Source organism: Cavia porcellus, unplaced genomic scaffold, assembly GCF_034190915.1.
Source record: "Cavia porcellus strain 051 isolate PalLab524CR breed Dunkin Hartley unplaced genomic scaffold, mCavPor4.1 scaffold_3, whole genome shotgun sequence".
Taxonomy (NCBI): Eukaryota; Metazoa; Chordata; class Mammalia; order Rodentia; family Caviidae; genus Cavia; species Cavia porcellus.
In genome coordinates this window covers 63,413,010-63,435,760 of record NW_026947486.1, presented here as the reverse complement: position 1 = coordinate 63,435,760, position 22,751 = coordinate 63,413,010, and the positions used below count along the sequence as shown (strand labels likewise).

The 22,751-nt window shown below is 36.6% G+C and overlaps 1 protein-coding gene across 1 annotated transcript in view; it reads right to left on the bottom strand.

The window, feature by feature from the left end:
- Il1rapl2 (interleukin 1 receptor accessory protein like 2) overlaps nt 1-8,383 on the bottom strand; it is a 1,287,414-nt gene extending 1,279,031 nt beyond the window's left edge. The window contains exon 1 of the mRNA XM_063246234.1: nt 7,347-8,383. The gene's annotated coding sequence lies outside the window, so the exon portion shown is untranslated. The remainder of the gene's footprint in view (nt 1-7,346) is intronic.
- Between the last annotated feature and the right edge of the window lie 14,368 nt (nt 8,384-22,751).

Genomic DNA, 22,751 nt, shown 5'->3' with positions numbered 1-22,751 from the left:
TTTATTTCACTTAACATTATGGTTTCACAGTGCATCCAATTTCCTAAAACTGATTCAAGATTTTCTTTATAGCAAAGTATTATGCTATTGAATGTAAATACCAACATTTTCTGTATTCATTTATTGGTTGTCGATATACAGGTTGCCTCCAAGATTTTGCTAATAGGAATTGTGCTGCTTAAATATGGATATAGAGGTCTCACTGGGATTAAGTCAAGTTATAATTACTTGCAGATGACACAAACCTCTACAAAGAAGATTCCTCCAAAAAAATCTACCAAAAGACTGTTAGAATTAATAACCAAATTCAGCAGTGCAGTAGGATACAAAATCAACACACAAAACTCAATAGCATTCCTCTTCACTAATAAATCCACTGAAAAGAAATTAGGAAAAATATTATTCACAATAGCACCAAAACTTTAAATAATTAAGAGTTAACCTAACTATGGAAGTGAAAGACATCCACAATGAAAACTACAACACTCTGATAAAGGATATTGAATAGGACATTAGAAAATGGAAAATTTTCTTCTATTACTGAATAGGCAGAACCAATATAGTTAAATAACCATACTTCTAAAATTTATATGCAGATTTAATGCAATCCAAATCAAAATCCCAAAAGCATTTTTCACAGAACTGGAGTAAACAATCCTAAAATTCATATGAAATTAGATGAAACACAGAAAAACATATGCAGTCCTAAGTAGCAAGAGAAAAAATGGAGGCATCACACACAAAGCTATAGCGATTAAAATTAGTATGGTACCAGCACAGAAACAAACATGAGACCCAATGGAACAGAGTAAGAGATGCAGAACCAATCTGAAACACATTCAACTTTTTGATCTTTGATACAGAGGCCAAAAAACATACTCTGGAGGAAAGACAGTGTTTGGGGGAAAAAAGAAGTGGTTATCCACATGCAGATTGACTCTAGATCTGTATCTTTCACCATGGACTCAAATGGACTCGAGAACTAAATGTTAAAACAGGTTAATGTTGGAAGATGAATTATATAAAACTCGATGTCATAGGCACAGGCAAGGACTTTCTGAACAGAATCCTAGTTGCACAGAAAATATTTCAAGAATCAACAAATGGGATCATAGTAAATTAATAAAAAAAAACTTCAGCATAGCAAAAGAAACCACCAGAAGAGTGAAGAGATAACAGAAAAATTATTTGCCAGATATTCCTTAGATTGAAGGTTAATATTAAGACTATACATGAAACAATTAGATTCCCCAAAATAAAAGACCGAATTTTAAAAGTGGACATGTAAAATAAAGATACTTCACAGAAGTACAAATGTTCAATAACTATATGAAGAAATGCTCAATCGTGGGTCATTAGAGAAACACAAATTAAGACAACAATGGGATTCCATAATACCCAGAAAAAATGAGTATCATCAAAAAATCAAATAATAATAAATGATGGTGAGCCTGAAAGAAAAAAGAACTCTTCTACAGTGTTTGTGGCCATGTAAATGAGTACAATCACTTTGGAAATCAGTATGGAGACTCCTCAAAAATCTTAAACTAGAACCTTCATTTAGCCCAGTTGGCATACTTCTAGGTATTTTCCAGAAAGATCACTTTTCAATAAATAAATAAATTAATTAAGGGTTGATTAGGTTTATATTTGTGGCTCAATCTGAAGCTTTATTTTTAAATATGTATTTTTGTGATTATAAATGTAACCTCCTCTGTAGAAATGAGTTATACAAATGATAAAAAGTGACTTGTTACCACACTTAGTATATATGTTAATATAGCTTTATGTCATGTTTAAATGTATGGTTTTCAAAGCCAGTTAGATTGCCTCGGGTTTTTACCACAAAGAGCTTTTCTATAATTCTTTAACTTTAGGCAAAAATTACAGAATTTCTCTATGTCTGTTTCTACTTCTGAAAATGTTAACAAAAATACTATCAGATTGGTATGTAACTGAGTTGTAGAGTGATTGCCCACCTTGTGTGGAGCCCTGGTTTCAAGCTCCAGCATCACAACAAAAAAGACAAATACTAACTCCCTCCCTGCTCATAAGATAATTTATAATTATGAAATGTGTTTATACTTATAAAGTGGTCAGGTCCTTAATACTAACAGTAATTATTTGATTACAGTCCTTGGTCTAAACTCAGTATCAAAATCACCTATTAAATGGGATATTAAAGAAGAACTAGAGAGTCTATCTCAGGGAAATGGATTTTTCCATTTCCTAAAAAGATTAAAACGTATTTTGTTCCAGAACATTTATGCACTAATCTTTCTTTCTGAACATAAGAATAATTTGACCTCGTTGACGCTGAGTTTGGATCAACAACCAGGAAAGCCTGTTAGTTCTAAACACCTCCTTAAAAAGGAAGACAGGATATACGATAGTAAGTGCCCCTCTACACCTCCATTGATGACAAAGATACTAAGTATCTAAAACAAATTAATGGTACAAGGGTAGTGGGTGGCAGTCAGCTATGTTTTTAGATCTTGTAAGTTTGTTTCCTGTGTAGATAATGGTATTGGCAATTATAAATCTATAAAGAACTAGAAAGAGAGTAATTTCATGGTAAGATATGATGCATCTGCTTTTACTTTATAAGCCTTATCCTTGTTTAATTAACTCAGGAAATTATACTGTATTGTCCTTTCTCCACGATGACATAGCTTCCAGAAACACTACAAGTATTAACAGAGATAGCATCTGAAGAAATTATACTTAGCTATGTCCTTGTAACGCTGTGTTATTTGGAGATGGTTCAAGGAAACTTGTATTTTGGAGTAAATATAGACATTTAACTATAAAATATTGCAATTGTTTCATCCAGATTTTCGTTTCATTATGTTTTACACATATATTTTAAATATTCATGTAGAATGATGTTTTCTTGATTTTTCTTCTATTAGAAAATATTTTTGTTAGATTTATTGTGGCTATCATATGCTTTCCTTTTTTACATTTAAATCCTAGAATTCTCTTGAAGTTTGCATTTAATTTTGACTAGCTTATCTTGTAATTTATAAAGGCATAATATGCAAACATGAATTAAGCATTTGAGGCTTCCATACTGAAGTAAGCCTTTTACACATTATATATGTTTTTATTTTGTCACTATAAAAACAAACAATGATTAAAAACACAAATAGATTTTTGAAAAGAAAATCATAAACTTCTAGGCCTATAATTAATGTTTTGGTGATTTTTTTCTATATATTTTGTATGTTTATTTTCACAGATAGATGTATGTAAATGTATAGATAATTACAGAAATCAAATTATGCCGCTTTGTAACCTAGCTTGCCCACTACATTGTTTATAATATATTTCCATATCACAAAGGCAGTTCTACAATAACTATAATGTGTACAAAGTAATTAAGTGAGTTGGCACGTTCCATTTACACTGTCAATTCACTATTACAGTAATTTAGTTTTCAAAGCATTGCTACTATAAACAAAACATTAATGATCATTCTTGGATAAACCTCTTTTAGTACCTGCATTTATTTTAAAATAAATTCCTAATAAAATTGTGAGATCATAGAAAAAAATCTTACAATTTTACACAGATTGTGAACTCAACCTCTGGAACAGTAAAATGATGTGTGTGATCATCTACATCCCCACAGCTTTGACAATATTTTTTGTTACTCTTTTAAACCTTACTCCTCTGATATGCAAAAACCATCAGTTTTTATTTGTACAGTGAGTTTGGTATTCCTTCTTTTGTATTTTGTTCATGAATTTTCCTCACTTTTCTGTTAAAAGATTTTTAATTGATATGTAGAAGTTCTTTTTATAAGTATCTAAACATTGTTATATATCACATTTTCCTAGTTTTTTTAATCTTCATTACATCTTTTTTTTGCCATACAGATTTTTCACGGTTAAAAATATTAATATTTTAACTCAATATTCAAAAAATGATTGCAAAAGCCTTCCCATCTGTAAAACCATAAAAATGTTTTTAAGAAACCATCTATTTTGAAAATATATCATTTTTCATTTTTTTATATTTTAATCTTTGATTGAGCTGGAATTAACATTAAACAGTGAATATACAATAGCTTTATTAAATCCCCTCAATGTTTAGCCATGTTGCCTTAACCACATTTATTGAAAACTCTATCTTTCCCCATTCACTCATGGATTTTTAGATGCTTATCACTTGTTTAAAATCCATAGTATACTTGGCTATTTGTTTGGACACTATTCTGTGAATCTACCTGTTCCTGTAAAAATACTACAGTATTTTATTGTAATTTCCAGTCTGTTTTATTTGTGACAGGACAAGTTACTTACCTTCTTCTTCATAATCTCGTCTGGAATTTATGGGGTTTTTTTTCTACAGTGATGTGAATATCTAATTTTCTCCCAAATATAGACAAGGTAATTCCTATAATTTTATTAACTGATCTGCTTTCTGGGAAGGGAGGGAAGTGACAGCACTGTGGCACTGGAAACTTTAAATGACTACATAAAGCCATGAAAGTGTTCGCCTTTGTGAACATGTTTCTAGTGCGAATAGATGTTGACAGTTCTTGCTGTATCATATGCTGCCAGTAGAAACTTCTCTGGTGAAGGGAATGCTCCATGGGTGGATTTTCCAGTATGATAATCACTAGTCACATAGGGTTAAAACAGAATCTACTCAAACCATCACAGTGCATATAGTGTTGATGACTTCCTTTAAGGAGCAGGTGTGAACACACAATTCTGTTTTTATCAAAGTATACAATCATTTCAAGCATAATTTTGACTCATTTTGCCTTCCTAGGTTTTCCCTTTCTTCCCAAATAGCAAATGTTTTTCAATGAGCCAATTCACTGAATTATAGAAGACAAATTTTATGAAGTTTCTTCTAAGCAAACCTGCAATTGTCACTTCATATTTCATCTTTTTATATGGTCAGATTCCTTAGAGTATTTCTTCTTAAAGACAAATAAAACATCAGTGATTCTGCATCTGTGGATCTCTGTTCCAAGTAGGTAATTTGGACTTCCCTAGGTAGGCATACCATCAATTCACCCTGGTAAGCAGCATATGTGTCTACGGACTCTGTTTCTGGTTATTGGCAAACAAGAAGGTGCTATGCATTTAAGAGATTGTTTCTAAGGAAATTAACATGCAAATAAAGATTCAGACCTGATTTTGTCTGTAAAACCCACAGTCCAGAGGCACCCCATAACCCCCCACACTTGATCTTCATTTTTAGCCTCTGTACATAGCTGACAGTAATAGTACTGCAGAAAATGCAAAAGGTCTATTGCTCAACGTGAGGTAAGACAGCTTAAAATACAGAAAGAGCAGCTATACTGCAAAGCTTGTTTTCAATCTCAATCCTACTCCTCTGAAGGCCTGGCATTGGTTTATTGAACAGAAGTACCCATGGCTTGCTGTCACCTAGGCAGTTATGGCTACAGCTTACCTTTCCTTCCAACTAGCTGGGGCTAAAGTGAGTGATCCAAGAGACTCCTATGCTGCAAGATTTCACCCACATTAAAGTACTTTCTATTTAAATCACCTGCATCCACAGTGAGTAATTACAAGCTGTTTAGCCCAGGGCAGCCTGGAGACTTGAGTTCTCACACAGTGAACAGGCAGCTTAGAGCTAAAGCCACTGCATCAGGTTAAGCTACTGAGAAGTGTGACAACATTGATCCTATAGCAGAGTTTACTCTGCAGAGGAAATAAGTAGAAAAGAATAAAAGGGAGGAAGGCAGACACTTTCGGGGCAGCCCATGCTCAGAGATACCCGGGAATTCTACTCTCCCCAGGTGCCAAGGTAATTGCCCAACACCTGTCTGGGGAAGCAGGGAGCACTAAGAAGAACATGTCCTGAGCCCCAAGACAAGCTGAAAGCCCAAATACTCTCCACCTGAGGATAAAGAGCCCAGTGGCTCAGCATTACATGATTAAAACTACCCCCCAAAACCCTCAGGAAAAAAACATTTGCTATAAGGTAGATTGGGGGATACGACTATCAGTAGTTAAATGATCCCCTCCCCAACACCTCATCTATGTCCAGAACTGTAACTCCTTTATTCTTGGAGCCCTCCTCCATAATTGCTATCATCTACCTAGCTGTAAGATGCCCAGTGAATTTTCCAAACCTCTAGAACATGTCTTTTCTGTGCTTCCTCCTTTCCTTTAGTTTCTGATTGCAAAACTTGTTTAATAATCTACAATCTGGTTTCCCTGGCCAAGAAAAAAATTTTTTTTAAAGTTTACACAAGGTGAAATTGAATGTATTGGTGGGAAGGAACTACTTCCCTATTCAGGGACAAGATATTCTTACATAGATTACTCCTCCAAACAACAACAAAAATACTACTGGTAGGCTTCACAGTAACATTTAAGAAAGTTGTTTTCCAGTACTTCTGCTCACTAGTAACTTTTGCGGATAGTGAGTGGGGACCTTATGTACTCATTTGCTAACACCTCCCTCAAAGTTCCTGGGTCACAGAAATGAGGAAGGCATGCCTGCAGAGACCAGGAAAAACCAGTGGAACAGAACTGTTCATAACATACTTTCTTTTCCCAGTCCCCCTGCCACAGCATTTTTCTTAGCTGTCTAAAAGTGACAAATGAAACGGGTCGTTCCACTCCAGGGCCCACTGCAAAGCAATACACTTGCAGGTGACTGTTCCTACTCTCCCTTTCTGGGTTTCCAGCATGAGTCTGAGGCACAACTGGACACTGGTTGGTCCTCTGAGGGACAGTGGGCAAAGATTCAACCTGGAACATCTGTTCAAGGGGCAGCGGGAATTTTGCAGGGAAGAGACTTGTCTTGGGCTTTGCAAGGCTGTCCCTTTATGCTTTTACGGCAGAAAAATAGAGCTTGTTCCAAATCTCAAGAGCTGTCCTCCATCTGGTGCTCTGTGGGAATCCCCAGGAACAGGAGCACATGCTGAGGCACCCTTTGCTGCTCCACTCTGGAGCTGCCTTGGACCCCATCCCCACGGAGTGCTCTTTTGACCTCTAGCATAAAGGTGAGGGGGGGTATCAAAAGTGCCTAACACGAAACTGTTTTGAAGGTTACAAAGCCTAGGATAGCTACAGAGACCACGAAGATCCCGACCTGGGAATGCAAAGCACCTGCTCTGCTTGTTCCTAAGCAATTGCGCAGGTTCCTAACTGGAAAAGAACCTCTGGGCTTAAACTTTCTGAGAGCTGAAAGAGGAGAAAGCAAACCAGCAAGTTTTCTGGCATGGGGACTGAGGCTACAGCAAATCTAGAGCCTTTCTTGGCTGATACCTGCCTGCTCCCTGCTGTCAGGAGCTCAACGCATTCTCCCCCAGTCCGGCGAGCTAACTCTCCGGTTCTGCAAGCAGGCGTTACCTGAGTCCTGTAAAACAACCAGCAACGTCCAGCAGGTCTCAGGCGTGTAATCCCATGTCCAAGGCGAAACGGTGAGCTGGGTTTCCAGGTGTGCTCCGGGTAGGATTTAGCGGGCGTTCAGACTGCCCAATGACAAGCAGGGTTGGAGGAAGTGTTTTCCCAAGCAGCGGACACAACAGCTTCGCCTGTTTCTCAGCTCTCAGTGTCAGCCAGGGAGGATACCAGGAAACTTCTGTCCGCCTAGGGAAAATTTCTAGAGTTCAACGGAGCTTCTGTGGACTCTGGGGGGAACTCCAGGGAGAGCGGCTAAGGAGAGTTCCTAAACCATTCCGCCCTTCTTAGAATGGCAGGTGCTGTCTCTGCTTACTGCTAAGTCTTCTGCCTCCCAGCCTCTTCTTTTTGCGCAACTTTGCTTTGGAGGAGCCTTGTTCCAGCTGCACGTCGCCTAGGCCACGCAATGCACGCAGTAATGGAAGCGCCTCAACCCTTGGCCTTCGCGCCCCTCGTAAGGCACGGAAACTCCAGAAAGCAGCAGACCCACCAGCTCACTCAAACGCAGCACAGGCGCCAGTTGTAAACTCTGCCTGCCCTCCTCCCTCCTGCGCTGCTTCAGCGTTTCCCGGGAACCTCCAACCGATGCGCAAAACTCACACGCCCTAGCTTCAAAGAGCGAGCGACTCTGAAGTGAGCTCCAGGGTCGCCTCACATACTGCCACCGCTGCTTCCAGCTCCAAAATATGTCTGGAGAGGGGATGAAAAGGTAGTGAAAGTCACCAAGGGCTGCGTCTTCGTCGCTAATAGTTTGGTGCCTCCAGGCTGACTGACTGCAAGTGGGGTGGGTAAGATTTAGAACAGCTCTGGTGCACCATGGACAAGGGCTGCTTCTGCTCCTCCTCCTGTTCACACCCCTTTGAATTTGGGAACTCAAGGGGAAGGGACAGAGTAAGGAGAGTGGGAAAAGATGCCAACCCCAAATCTCCCATTCCCTGGTTTAAAAACGCGCTTCTCTTTTCTTTCGCGGGAGAAGGGAAGCACGACCCAGCAGCGCCGTCTAGCGTTCATACCAGAGTAGGCTGAGATATAGGGTTGAGGCGAACATTTAGCTGAGTGTATACAGCTGTGAGAAACCACTAAGCACTTTTTCAGTTTTCCTGGTCCTCAGATTCAGCCACTGAACCTAGTTGCCCACCTATGTAGTTCCCCGCAGGCCAGAACTTATGTTTTAAAAGTACAAGCCACACTTTTTATTTATAATGTGAGCTCCATTCCTCCATGTGAAGGACCTTTAAATCTCAAGGCTTTCCAGTTCCTCCAGTCAAAGGGCAGGCAGATAAGGTCCTGGGACTTTGGTGTGTTTTGGGGAAAGATGTCTCTCACAGTTAGAAAACAGTGATCTGCATGCCTGAGGCTTGCCAGCCATGCCCTTGATCGCCTGCTCTCTGACATCCTGCAGCCAAATTCTTCTCTTTAAGTGGAACAAGGGTAAGGGACTATGATCCAGGATGCTTTAGGGTCTAGACTACAGCAGTGAGCATTCCTATTTCCACCCCAGGTATCTTCCAGAATGTTCCCCTGGGCTCTTGGGCACTGGGTTAACACATTTAACATGATTGCTTATTTAATGGGTCAGCTGACCGCTGTGTCAGCATTTTCTGCTACTCCGGGTTTCTGATTTTTTCTTTGAGCTTTTTCCAGCTGTTTTCCCAAGGCTACCAGCATCATTCTGCATTAGCCATGGGGCTAGCAAAGAGGAGAGGGACATAGTGCAGACCTATGCCTTTGCCATCTGCTTCCTTGGCCCCTTAAACTCCACTCACAATCTACCCAACTTTTAATACTGAAGGCTGTGCATGATTAAGTTATTTTCCCACTCACACCTCTCTTGCCAACTTTATGCATTGTGTGGAGAATCCTACCCATAAAATGTCACAAAAAGCCACCTCCCATCATGGAAAATTCCTTCTGTAATTGCAATTAAAATCAGAAATCTAAAGAGGTCTGATGTGAAAGGTCAGGTCAGGAATACTGCTATGTGCTCTGGTTTTTGTTGTTTATGTGCATGGAGACAAAGCAGGCTGTACTGTGAACAAGGAACATGCTCTTCAGTTTTTGGTTTGGTTTAATAGTTCTTATTTTCAAATAAAATCATAGGAATTGCCACAGAATCTTCCTCTTGCTATATAGTTGTTGCAAGCATCTCTCTGCCTGGTTCCTTGTCATATGCAACACACATCACCACTTCAGGCTGCCACTACCACCCCAATCTACATCCAACCCTGTGCCTCTATTACCCTTGCTGGCCCTCAATGCCATGTGTTTCCAACAATCTGATAATGGCAACGATATAGAATGTAATGCTCAGAAAAACACTATTTCATGAAGTCTTTATTGTCTCTCTGGTGCATGCAGTCTGTCCCTGATCATAACACCAACATTCAGACCCGTGAGACTTAGCTGAGCAGGTGGGCTATCATTAATGAGACCATTTGGCCGAAGCACAAAACCCTCCACTTAGACAGTTAAGAAGCCAAAAATCAGGGTGAAAGGAGATAATTCAAAGTGTATGCTAGTCATTGGATCTATAGGCAAAGTGTCAATAGCTAATATATACATTAAAAAATAAAACAAATTTTAAAAATCTGGCCCTGTCCCATTGATACCTCCTTTCATTATCTTTCTGCATTAAATTTGATTTAATGTCACTATAATGTCCAGTGACTATATCATGTTTTGTACATTCACCCCATTCAAATTTCCTGTATCTTGTACCTACAGTTCTTTCAGTAGTTTCTCTGATGACAGTAACTGGTATCCCCGACTGATTAATACCTAAATAATCTAGCTAACCTTTCTGTGGAAGATAACCTCACCCTGAACGAGAGAATTTAAGAAAACTTTCCAGAATCGGGACTTGAAAGAACCATGGAACACCAGTGGTTTTTCTGTGGATAAGAGAGCAGCTGGTGGATCTGATCAAAGAGAGCTGCTTGTATGGACAATCCTACTAGTCTGGTGTATGGTTAAATGACATGATCTCAAAGGAGATGAGGATGTGGGAATACAAAAAGGACTACAATGCCAAAAAAACAGAGAAGGAAGTAGTACCTATTCAGAAAAAAAAAAAAAAAAAAAACTTAGTAAAGCTTTATTACTTAGTACTTTGTTCCTTGAAGTTAAATCAATGGAACAGCAGTTGAAGCATGAACTACTGGTTTGTTAAAATTCAGAATGTCAGACCCAACCCCCAAGCCTAACAAATCATGTTCTTCACCATAACAAGACCCTCAGGTAATTTTGTATACATATTAACACTTAAGAAGTATTTTCAGAAAAATCTTTTAAATTTACCTGGCCCAGGAAAAAAAATGAGGGTAGTGTTTTAATTACCAAAGGAGGTAATAATGAGCCCATGGCCAACAGTAAGTACTTAAGATCAAGATCATGGTCATATTTTAAAGGTAATTAGGCCCCATCTATTCCATAAGTCAAGTATAATCCTTAAATTATGGTTAGTGACCTTCCAACTAATGGTCACGACCTTTTAGCAGAAATGCTTCAGTTGTATGAAAGAAATAGGTGAGAGTATAGGCATAGCTTAGTACAACTCAATCACTACTTCTATACAAACAATTCCTATGTCTCACTAGAGTAGTACTGAGTTCACCTTCTCAATATTTGTTCTCTCATTACTAATAAGAGCTGATAACCATTTCATAATGCCAAAAGTCTTTAAAAGATTAACAATTGAGATAAGTAACTTTGCAAAAACTAATTTTATTCTTTCTGTCAAGACAAATTACAAGTTTCTTGTTAGGATAGCAAGAAGGGAGACTAGAAAACAGTTGTGTGTGTATCGACTATATGCCAGTTGCTGTAAATAGTTGATTTTATTTCATCCATATTCCTACACTTGGTTGATGATCAGAATTGCTCATTTAGTATCCTGTAGAAGATTGGGAGCCAGGTGTGTTGGTACATGTCTGTAATCTCAGCACTTGGGAAGCTGAAGCAGGGGGTTTGCTGGGTTCAAGGTCAGCCTGAACTACACAGCAAGAACTTGTCTCAAAACAAGTGGGACAAAATACAGACCAATAAAAATTGCAAACCTTCAAGCAAAGAGAGAATTTTATCAATGTAGAAAAGATGACACAAACCAGCTAGAAAAAATCATCCCAATAGAAAATAGGCAAAGGAAATGAACATGCTTTAAAAAAGCAAATAGTTGTGTAAATTGAGAAATAACTAAAGCCTAAACTATAATTAACAATGTTAATAGTATATACTATTGGTGAATATGTAAAGAACAGATTGTTTCATTCACAGTTATCTGGACATAAACTAGTGCAAGCACTTTGGTAAGCAATGTGGTGATATCAATTGAAATTACAGGTATATACATATTCAAAAATATTTCTGGGCAAATGATCAGTAATTGAAAAGAGTCATTGTGTTTTGAAGGAGAGGAACTTGGCAATGAGGGGTGAGAGGCAAATTTACATTTCACGACCTAGTGTAATGGCTTTGATTACTATTCCCAATTCTTCATGCCCTCATCAGTATGGAACTGGTCATTCATTCCCTTTACTTTATAAATTTCAGTACCTCCTACTCCACTGAATTGAGCCCTGAGACTAAGCAAAGGAACATTAACAAACTTGTTGTTAATAACTTAACCTCTTATGTTTCTACCATCCACCAGCAGTCCTGGATAGCTCCAGTTTCAAAAACAATGGTGAAACAACAACTAAATAATATAGTACAACTTACATTTAGAAATATTCCAAAAGGGCACCCCCATGATGACTGAAGCTGGAGTTTATCCCAAAAAAAGGAGCAACGCACTAGTGTCCCCCAACAACAGGGCTTTCATGGATTCCATGAGGTGAACATTGCCACCTGCCAACTCTGAGTAACCTCTAATTTTCTTTCTCCTTGGTGTGGGGCACTGACCAACCAACCTGATTATGGACAAGGCCAGCACCCAGAGAGACAAAGTAAGTCCAGAAGTTTGGCAGATTCAAGGAAAATAAATGGACCAAACAAGTAGCACTAACTCCAATAAAAGTCCACAGATATTGTAAACTACAAAAACAGCATGTGGTTATACTGCAAAGTGACTCCATGGCAAGCTAGAATAGGAGAAGAAATTCAATGCAGTGCCTGCCATATTGCCTGAGACTGTTTAATCAGTTGTGATTCTGGAAAGTGATTAACTGTGTAAGAATGAGCTACAGAACAGCTATAGAATAACTCCACTTCAGGATTTTCTGTCACCTTCCTTCCATGAGTGGGTCAGAGACAGCCAAGGGAAACAGTTGTGCTGAGGATAGTGTTAGACATAGACCTCCACTTTCCACAGGGAGAAACCAGGCCTGATGACTGCAGCTTTCAGAAGTGTCTAGATTGGAAAATGCTAGTATTGAGTCCAGCTGTCTTCTAGAACCACTGCCCCGTGGCCCATATCTAGCAAAGACCAGGGTTTGAAATAGTTCTGGCTAGGTTTAAGGGTATGAGGGCTACACCCAGCCTAGGGAGGGTAGCCTGCATACAATATAAGATACAGAAAGAATCTTGTCTCCCCACCACCACTGCCCCCTTGCTTTTGCTGTCTTCCGCCATCATGAACTGTTGTCCCTCTGCCATGTGCCACCCTGTCGTGGAGGCAGCTGATTATGGACTGAAAACTCTACAAACTGTGATCTAAATAAAGCCTTCCTCCACTAACATTGGATTTTGGGTATTTTGTCTCAGCAAGGAGAATAGTATATAAAACAATTCCCTACCAAAAAACAGTACTGGTAGGATCTTGGGAAAGAGAGAAAAGGTCTATAGTTAGCCACGTCCAGAGCCACGTCTGTCTGAAAAACAGATATTGACCAAAGACATCTATAAACAAGCAACAAAGTATGTCTTACAGTGTAGTCAGTCCAAAAAATCTCAGCACACATGCACAAAAAAAAATAACAGTCAAAACTTGGGAAGACAAGGCAATAAAATGCATGCCAAAACTTCAAACTCCACCAAAGCTTAGCACAGGTTATGGATAGGGAGCAAATCAAAAGACAAACAGCTAAATTATTCAAAAGAATAACACAGAAAATATAAAGTTAGATATAAATTAAGGCATTTGGTGAGCTCATAGAAGATGTAACTAAACAGATAATAGACCAATAAGAAAAAGATTTGGCAAGTTTTGAGAAGAAACTAATAGAAAGCTATCTAAGCTAAACAAAATGAAACAAAACATGAGTGGCCAGTTTAGCAAGAAATTAGAGTCCATAAAAAAGTACTAAACAGAAAATTAGGTGGCTAAATTTTCCATTGAGGGTATAGACAGCAGACCATTGTGAATATACCCTATAAGAACTAAAAGATAAAGCTGTCTGTGACCAATTAGTCAGAGAGACTTCACAAATAATAAAAACATGGAAAGAAATGGATCCAACATCTGCAAGATGGTACAAAGAAATGTAATCTAAAATTGATAGAAATTAGTGAAAAGTCACAAACACAAATGACATAAAAAATGTTTACAGGGCCAGGGATTTAGCTCAGTGGCATAAACGCCTACCTGGCAAGCACGAGGTCATGACTTCAATCACCAATACCCCCCAAAAACATCTGTTTACGAAATAATAGCACAAAACTTTCCAAATATCAGCAAAGACTTTAATTTATAGATAAGATGCATAAAGAAGCCCCAATAGCCACAATCACAAAACAACCTCTCCTTGACACGTCATAGTAAAACATCCCAGAAGTCCAACACAAGAACTGAATCTTAAAAGACATTAGAGGTAAGAAACAAATTCTTTATAAAATTAAATTCATAAGAATTACAGAGGTAGCGTGGTTCATTACTTTAATTCATTCCACAATTCTGCAAAAGATGGCCACATTAATATTCATGCAGGAAACATGGCAGCAGTTGTGTTCATCAGTCAACACAGAGTTTGTAAACAGAAACAACATTTTGCCAAATTCCTCCTTTTGCAAACTAAATTGTTCACAAACAAAAGCATTTGTAAACTAAGGTACCGCTGTACAGCAAACCTCTCAAAACAAAGAGCAGCGACTAAAAATGTTTGAAGTGTTTCCAGACATAAAAGAAAACTGTTCCTAACCCAGACTGATATGTTCTGAAGAACTACGTTTCAAAAATAATGGAGTAATAAGGTATTTCCATGATGAGGAGCAACTAAAGAAATTCATGGCCAACAACTACACACTCCAAAACATTGTTAAGAATATCCTTTAAAAAACACAATGAAACCAACGATGCTAAAATGTTGATAGAATGACTGTTGGGCTCTTCTAACTCATCTTTCATTTTTGTTATTGTACTTTTCTTTCTTTTATTAGTACAGGTTTGTGGTACATAATGATTACATTCATTGTGAGGAGTTGATATATGTACACAATCATGTGCATTTCAAAGTCAAAACTTCCATTTGATTTTTCCTTCTTTAAATAATTTATATATCTCTATTTATAGTTTCATTTAATCATACATTTTCATCATAGCTTCCTTTACTTCAAGCATAGTTTATTGATTTAAATATATTTATATTAGCTTATTTGAAGTCTTTGTTAAATACGACATCAGTTTTCTCTGAGAGGTAGTTTATGTTGCCTGGGGGAGGTATGAGGGTGATAATGGTGGTTATATTCCTATTATGATTATTCCTATATATGGATCCCCTGCATCTTACATTTTTTGCATATCTTGCATTTTCTGAAAACTGAACATTTTAGTCACTATATTGTAGCAATTCTTGATAAGGATTTCACTCCATGAAGTTTAGTTTTATTTTTGATTGCCTGTTTATTTAGTTATTTGGATAGGCTAATTTCCATAGTGTGAATTTCCTTTCCATAGTGTGAATTTTGGTGTCATTTTTCAGAGGACACAGCTAAAATGGCCTTGCACATAATCATCCTGGGATTACTGTGGTTTTACCAGGGCTCTCCCTGAAATTTTCTTTCCTTTGCCTCTTTGTTAGGCTGTGAACCCTGGATCATATCCATCTCTAATGCTCCATTAAATAGGGCTGAATTTCCCTATCATGCTCAACAATATTCTAACTTCTGTGTAGTCCAATCCAGCTAAATTTGGGAAGGACCAGTTTTTTTACAAATCGTTGAGGTTTATTCTGACCTCAGGAGCACTCTTCCTAGATGCATATTTCATTGTGTTTTTTTTTTCTAGTAAACAAGCTATACTATGAAATAGTTTGTTTTTCATAGTTAAAAGAAGCTGCAGCCCTCTAATTTGCTTTTAACAAAATGTTTGATGTTTTCAAGAGTGCCTTAGGCTGGAAAATCTTTATGCCTTCTCAATAAAGGCAGTTTATTTGGGGAAAGTTTCAGAGATTTCTGTACTTATGAACATCTCTCCATTTGGACAAAATCTCTAAATCAATGCTCCAGGCCTCTGATCCTAGTTTGTCTTTCCTAGCATATAATTTCTTATTTACAGATGAGTTAGGGCAAGGGTGGTCACAGTCGCAGTACTGCTATGCTTTGGACAGGGCCTTCAGCCTATGAGTAGAGGCTAGGTAGAGAAAGGGAGCCCTCAATCTCTCTGTCAATACTTACCAAGAATTTAGCATCTTTCATTCCAAGCTGATCAGATAAGAAAACCAGGCAGCCTGCTTATATCTCTTGATTAGGAGCTGAAGGGAGAAGGAATCTCTTATGTTCTGGGCCATATCTACTTGGAGTAGAACTTCCATGAAGTTGAACTGAAGAAATGAGTCACAGATCAAGTATCACACACTGTAGCTCTTCTAACTGAATTTTAGTATAATTTTGTGAATAAATATTACTTTATTTTCCTGTATGTCCTAAAGACAACTTACAGATTTGTTCTGTCTTCATTGATTAACCAGAGAAAAGGTCTGTGGAACACTTCATGCTATTCATCAGCAAATATTTTCTAGAAGAATAAGAAGACTCACAAGTCATTATAGCACCGGTAGGAATTCAATAAGTTCATTTTATACAGAAGCAATATAAAGAGACACATAAGAAAAAAAGATGCTAGAAAGATTGGGAGAAGGCGTCATGGAGGAAGTGGCATTTGAAGATAGCTTAAAATACAGGGGTATATGGAGAGAGAATTTCAGGCATAGGGTATAGCATCAACTCATTTATTAGTGTGTATGTGTCAAACTCACTATGTGCTATACACTATTTGTATGTGTTGGATGTATATAGCAGTGAAGAACAGAGGAAAAAAATCTCTTCCCTAAAGGAAATTAAATTCTGGTGGTAGTAGAGAATAGAATATAAACATAATATATAAGCGAAGGATTTAATGTGCCATAAAATTATTCTATGACAAAAGTAACCTGGGTAAATGGTATGGAAAAAGCCAAGAAGAGTGTAACTTGCAACAGAGTGATTCAAGAAGGCCTCAAAGGAAATTTAACATTTTAGGAATGTTTTAAAGAAGATGATGAAAGAAGCCTGTCCTACCTCTGGGACAGTGTTCCAGACAGAACTAATAGGATGAGACAGGAGCATGACCAACAAAGGATAGCAGAGAACCAATATGGCAGAGACTGAGAGTGAGAGGATTCAAGATCAAAGAAATAGTGAGATGGCCAGAGAGCCTACGTGTGATAAAATATGTATAGAAGAAAGTGGTACCTTTTATATGAAAAAGAGATCATTCAACATGATTTGTGGCCTAGCATCTCTGGAAAGAATGAAACAGTAGGAGGCCTGGGAAAATGGACTGGAACCAAACTGTGAAGCACTTTAAATGACAGGCTAAGCCTTTCATATTTAAATGGATGAGGAAGATAGAGCTTCATAGGTATTAATCATCACAACCTGGTGTCATAAAAATGTATTACATGTCACCTGTTTCTCTCTTCCTTACCTTTTCATTTTCCTACCTAGCCCTGATGTGAGCGAGCTGCAGAATGAAGAATCGTAGGGGTGGGTACAAATCAGTGATAAACAATATGTTGGCTTTATTCTCTACAATCCCAATCCTTGATTGACCTCATGGTTAGGAGGAGATTCCAGCCTAATAGCCACAACTTTATTTAACAAAACTAGTTTCATGTTTTACTACATTGTCAGAAACATTTTCCTTAAATTTCATTTAACACACTTTGTCTCTTGTTTATTCCTTAGAAAGCTGAGTAACTCGTCTATCAACTTGGGTTTCTGAAAAGAGCTAATAAAAAGAAGTGTGAAACTGCAAAACTTCTATTTTCCACAAAGAAAGAAAGCCAACATTTATGAATTTTTATAATCACCAAGAAACCCCTTGTCAAAGGAAAGTCAAATGTCACTAAGTTATTAGCAGATATCTCAGAAAGGATAATGTCAGTTAAAAACAGCTTTCTAAATCAATTAATTATAGTATAGATTTTTATCACAAAAAGAAGCAGAAAACTTTCTGCATTATAAAGAAAGAAAACCCCAATCAAAATAAGAAAGGAACAATAAAGAGTTTATAAAGCACCTGACACTTAGGGAAATGGTTTTACTACAACAGAAACCAAAATGGTCTGTCTCTATGAGGCTTTAAATTGGACTTGGAATTCAAACACCAATGCTGTACGTTAAGGTGTCTGTTTTTTTTTTTTTTTTTTTTTTCAGGTTTTTTTAAAATTTTATTTAAGAGGAAAAAAAGAAAAAAGAAAACAAAACAAAGCGGTGTAAGGGTACAAGTAATACAGAACTACAATAAAAAACAGTAAGAAATCACCAGTTAATAGATTACACATTATCCTCTTAGAGATAGTTGCTCAAGTCACAGTATCAAAGCATACAAAGTGTAGGTGTCTGGTTTTGACATAAGTAATTTTAAAATACGGAGAAGTTGAGCCATTTTTAAAGAAAGTAGCTCTACAAGGCAATGATTACGCTGTGTTTTTCTAGATCAACACTCTTTATACAGTGTTTTAGCTGTTGAAACTGTCAGCTGTCACTTCAGCTCATTTGAGGCACAAGAATAACTTCTCTTTATTAATATGCCCTGACAACATCATGTGATTTCATGTATCCTAGTATCAATTTTACTATCAAGTATATGGCACTGCTGTCTTTGTTAGTATTTGAAAACTGTCATATGCATGCTGGTGTTTTAGTAACCAGGATTCTGGATTAGTCAGAGCATTACTGTCCTTAGCCATACATGGTAGCTAGTATTTTAACATAGTAAGAATCATATGTTACTAGGAATTATTATTATAAAAGAATAAACATCAAAGATAGTTTTATCACTTCATAGCATGGACAGATGGTCTTAGAATCTGTTCAAAACAAAGATCTTTTGACAAAATTTTAAAGTACTTATTCTAAAAGTACCAGGTTTTTGAGAGGTTAACTTTAAAATGTCAAGAGCCACTTAAAACCCTGAATAAGAACTTTCCACAACACCCAGATTTACACATATTCTCAAGATGAATTTTTACTTCTTAGAATATAAAAATCTAGGTAAGAATCTGGTTAACAATTATATACTTCTTGTGATGTGCCAAAAGACTCACACTTGCCAAATACATCACTAATTATATTTCAAAAAATAAATTTCTCTTTGTTGGACTCTCATTTCATGCTGATTATATTAAATCACATGCCTTGAAACAAAGCAGCAAAGCTTATCTCAGACCATACATACTACAATAGGAATCAGAAAATTTCCTGTTGTTTTTAAAAGCCTATTTTTGTTCCTCCTTTAATATCTCTTCTTTCTTCTGTAAATTTCCTTAGGAGAATGGGTGATGAATATTGTCACTTGACAAGGATATGTTGTAAAATAATTTTTTAAAAAGTGTATGAAAAGCATTTAGACTATCTTGGAGGTAAATATCAACTAGTTACTATGACAGTATCATTGATAAGCTAAAAACAATAATCAGACATTTGGTAAAAATGCTGGTTTAACATGAAATGCAATTATGTTACAGAAGAATGTGTAGATTAGGATCTTTATATTTTTTCTTTCTCTTCTACCTAGGAATGCCACTCCATCGTGAATTACTGTGGATATTGTTTCTCAGGTTCCCTGACTCAATCTCTTTATGTGATGTCCAGAAGTCAGTTTTACTTCCACTTTTCTTGTTGTGATCACAAGCTCCAGACACAATAAATCCACGAAATCATTAGCCATCTTAATTCTGTCCAGTCATTCAATTAGAAAGTATCACTAATCATAACTTTCTTTTCATGTGCTAAAGCTGCATATAAGAATGCTAATATCTTTTCAGCAATTTAGAACGTTTTTCACTTTACATCATCCTTCACTTTTAGTCAAGATTAAGGCATTAAAAGTTGTACATTAAATTATTAATGATGTTACTTCTTAGCCATTCATCTTTTAGGTAAATTAAGAGATTAGGAAGATTGCAACAAAATTACTTAGTAATTTTGAAATATACAGTAAAGTGAAATTATATTTGGTGAAATATTTGCCTTTATTTCAGTTTTAAATGCACAAATAAAGTGGTACCATTAAGCATTCTTTAACTTTTTATAATAAACTAATCATAACTTGTTATGTTATAAATTAAGGACATATACATTATTCATAAATTTCTTCTGCAAACTGAATTTTGAAAACTAGCTTTATTTTTGATATTCTGGTCTCATCTTAGCTACTAGAAGAAAATACTCTATCTCCAAGCCACTGATAATGTAATATGGTGGGCAGTCTTTAATCAGAATGAGTTTCACACTGAATGAAAAAAGAAATACCAGTGCTGTGGAATATAGATCACATGAAAATATGCTTAATGACAGGATAAGAAATGAGTTATTAAATTTTGTCATTGGTTAAAAGAGAATTTAGACAACCAAATGTTTTAGAATTTGGGGGTTTTAATGTTTTTGTGGGTCTTTTCTTATTTAATTCATGATAACTTCACACTGAGGATCTGCCTCTCAGTATCTTTTAGTGACAGTTCTGTTGCACACTTCACTCCTGCCCTGCTAAGGGCTTTGGTGAGCACAGAACTCTCACTTAATACTTAATTAGGTATAAAGAATTGGCCAAGGTGAGGACCATGAATCAGTGACTTGATGGAAAGTATGCTCCAACTCATTAAAGGTCACAGCTTTATCACTCTGATGTTTTTATGCTGTAGCAGAATTACAGAGATGAAAAAAAGGCCTCTCTTTAATGGAGCCAATTGTCATACCACTGCATGACTCGCCCTTTGTATCACTCTGCAGGCATGGAATTCCTTACCAAAATGAACAGTTTTTTCTTTTTTATCTATTACAAAACTTAAGAGTTTATTCTTATATTTACAAAGTCTAATTTATTTACTATCTACTACATAATCAGCATATGTATTATAATGCTAGACACCCTAAAGAACACGCAAAGGATTACTACTCAAAAACTGTCCTTACTGAGATACAACACATTCTCATAAAAATGATTAAATATCTGAGAGGATATGGCTATGATATGATAGTATATTTTTATTTTAAATAGAAAGAAATAAAAAAATAAATCAGACTTTCAAAACAGGCTAATAAGAAAGCAATAATTAACACACTGCATATGGTTATCTTCATAGTAATTACTCAGAGTACAAGACTGTCCATATAATATTCTGCTCCTATTTTCTTTTGGCATGCTGTCCTCAGAAACCCAGGTGGCTCCCATGCTGCCCAGGAGTCCCCATTTAGTCACCTCACATGGGCTTTCTCTTTCCCACTAGCATAGCACATTTCCTACCTTTCTTCTACTCCTCTAACCTTTGAAACTTCTCTTTGTTCCAATCCTTGGACTTTTGCTCTTTATTTGCAAACTGTGATTGTGCTCCATTGATAATGGGTTGTGGAAATGTGTGTAGTCGTACCATATTTTAATGGTAATGTGGCCCTCGCTTTATTCCTTAAGAAAAAATCCAAGGATTTCCAGAACTGTGGCAAGCAAGGAAATCATTTTGAGTGAGGGGTCAGTTACAACTCTCACAGTGCTGAATTACCCAAAGCACACAAAACACCTGTTAAGGTAGCATTGAATCAAATATCCCCTAACAGAAACACATTCTGAAAGTTGTTAGTATATGATAAATAAAAGGTGAAATAATTTTGTTAAGAGAAACTTAAAAAACTTTAAACTGTTTTACATTTATTTTTAGATAAGTTCAGCTTTGTAATGGAGGGAGTCTAGGTCTTCTAGAGGTCTTATGCTTTACCCAAGCTTGGACAAGAAAAGATGGACTGTTTTAGTTATTGTTACTACTATTCTTCCTATATAAGGTCACACATAGAACTAGGATGCAGTGAGGCAGAGAATAAAAACTATGTGCAACCCAGTGCAGACAAAGACAGAATTCCTAGCCTTTTTAAAATTGACACATAAAAATAGTGTGAATTTATGGGTATAATGTACAATTTTAATAAGATGTATATATTATGAATTATTAAAGCAATTATTATCCATCACCTCATATAATAGTTTCAAGTCCTTTTGTTCTTACTAGAAACCCTGGGCTGCCCCTACTTTGCTCCATATATATATATCAAAGCTTTAATATCAATCCAAAGCAGTAAGTCTAATTGTGAAGAAGATTTCAGATTCCTTTGGTGATTTTCCTAACTCTGAACTTTCCCTTCAGGTGTTTGTCTCCCAGAGTCCAATGCCCCTCAGTGCTCCCCTGAGGCTCATCAGCCAATCCCTCAAAACCATTAAAATAAGAAGTAATTTGATAAATTTATTTCTAATAATGAGTTAGGAATGGTCATCCTTTACAAAAACTACATTAGCCTAGATGTCAGATAAACTTGGATTTGAATCTTAGAGGAAGTGTAATAAATTGAGCTATATGACTTTGAGCAACACTAGCCTTGCTATACCTCTGTCATCTGTAAAATGGACATAATAATCATACTTACATCACTAAAGACTTATGAAAATTGTCTTGAGAATTGAAAACTGTAATAAATAAAATTATACTTATTGAATCATCAGTGTTAACACATTTTCAAAATAAAACACAAGTATATTTGCACAGTGAAGCCTCATATATGTTAATTCAAACAACAACATAATGATGGGCTATCTATTATCTGGGAGACACTGTTCCAGAATCTGGAAATTAGCAATGAAAAAAATAGTAAAACTTCTATAACTTCATGTGGATTATATTCTATTGAGAAGTGACAGACCTTAAACAAACATAGGCATTTGTATATAGTATGTTAGATGTTAGTAAGTTTTATGCCAGGAAAAATGCAGTGACAAAGGAATAGGTTGCATGGATTAGGAATGGTGAGTTGCAAATTTTTAAGAGTTTTATTTTTTAGAAAAATTTTAGATTCATGGCAAAACCAAGAAGAGAGAGATTTCACATACACCTCCCACACTCACACATTCATTCTCTTCCATATGATCAAGATGGCCTGTTAGAAAGGTGGTTTTTA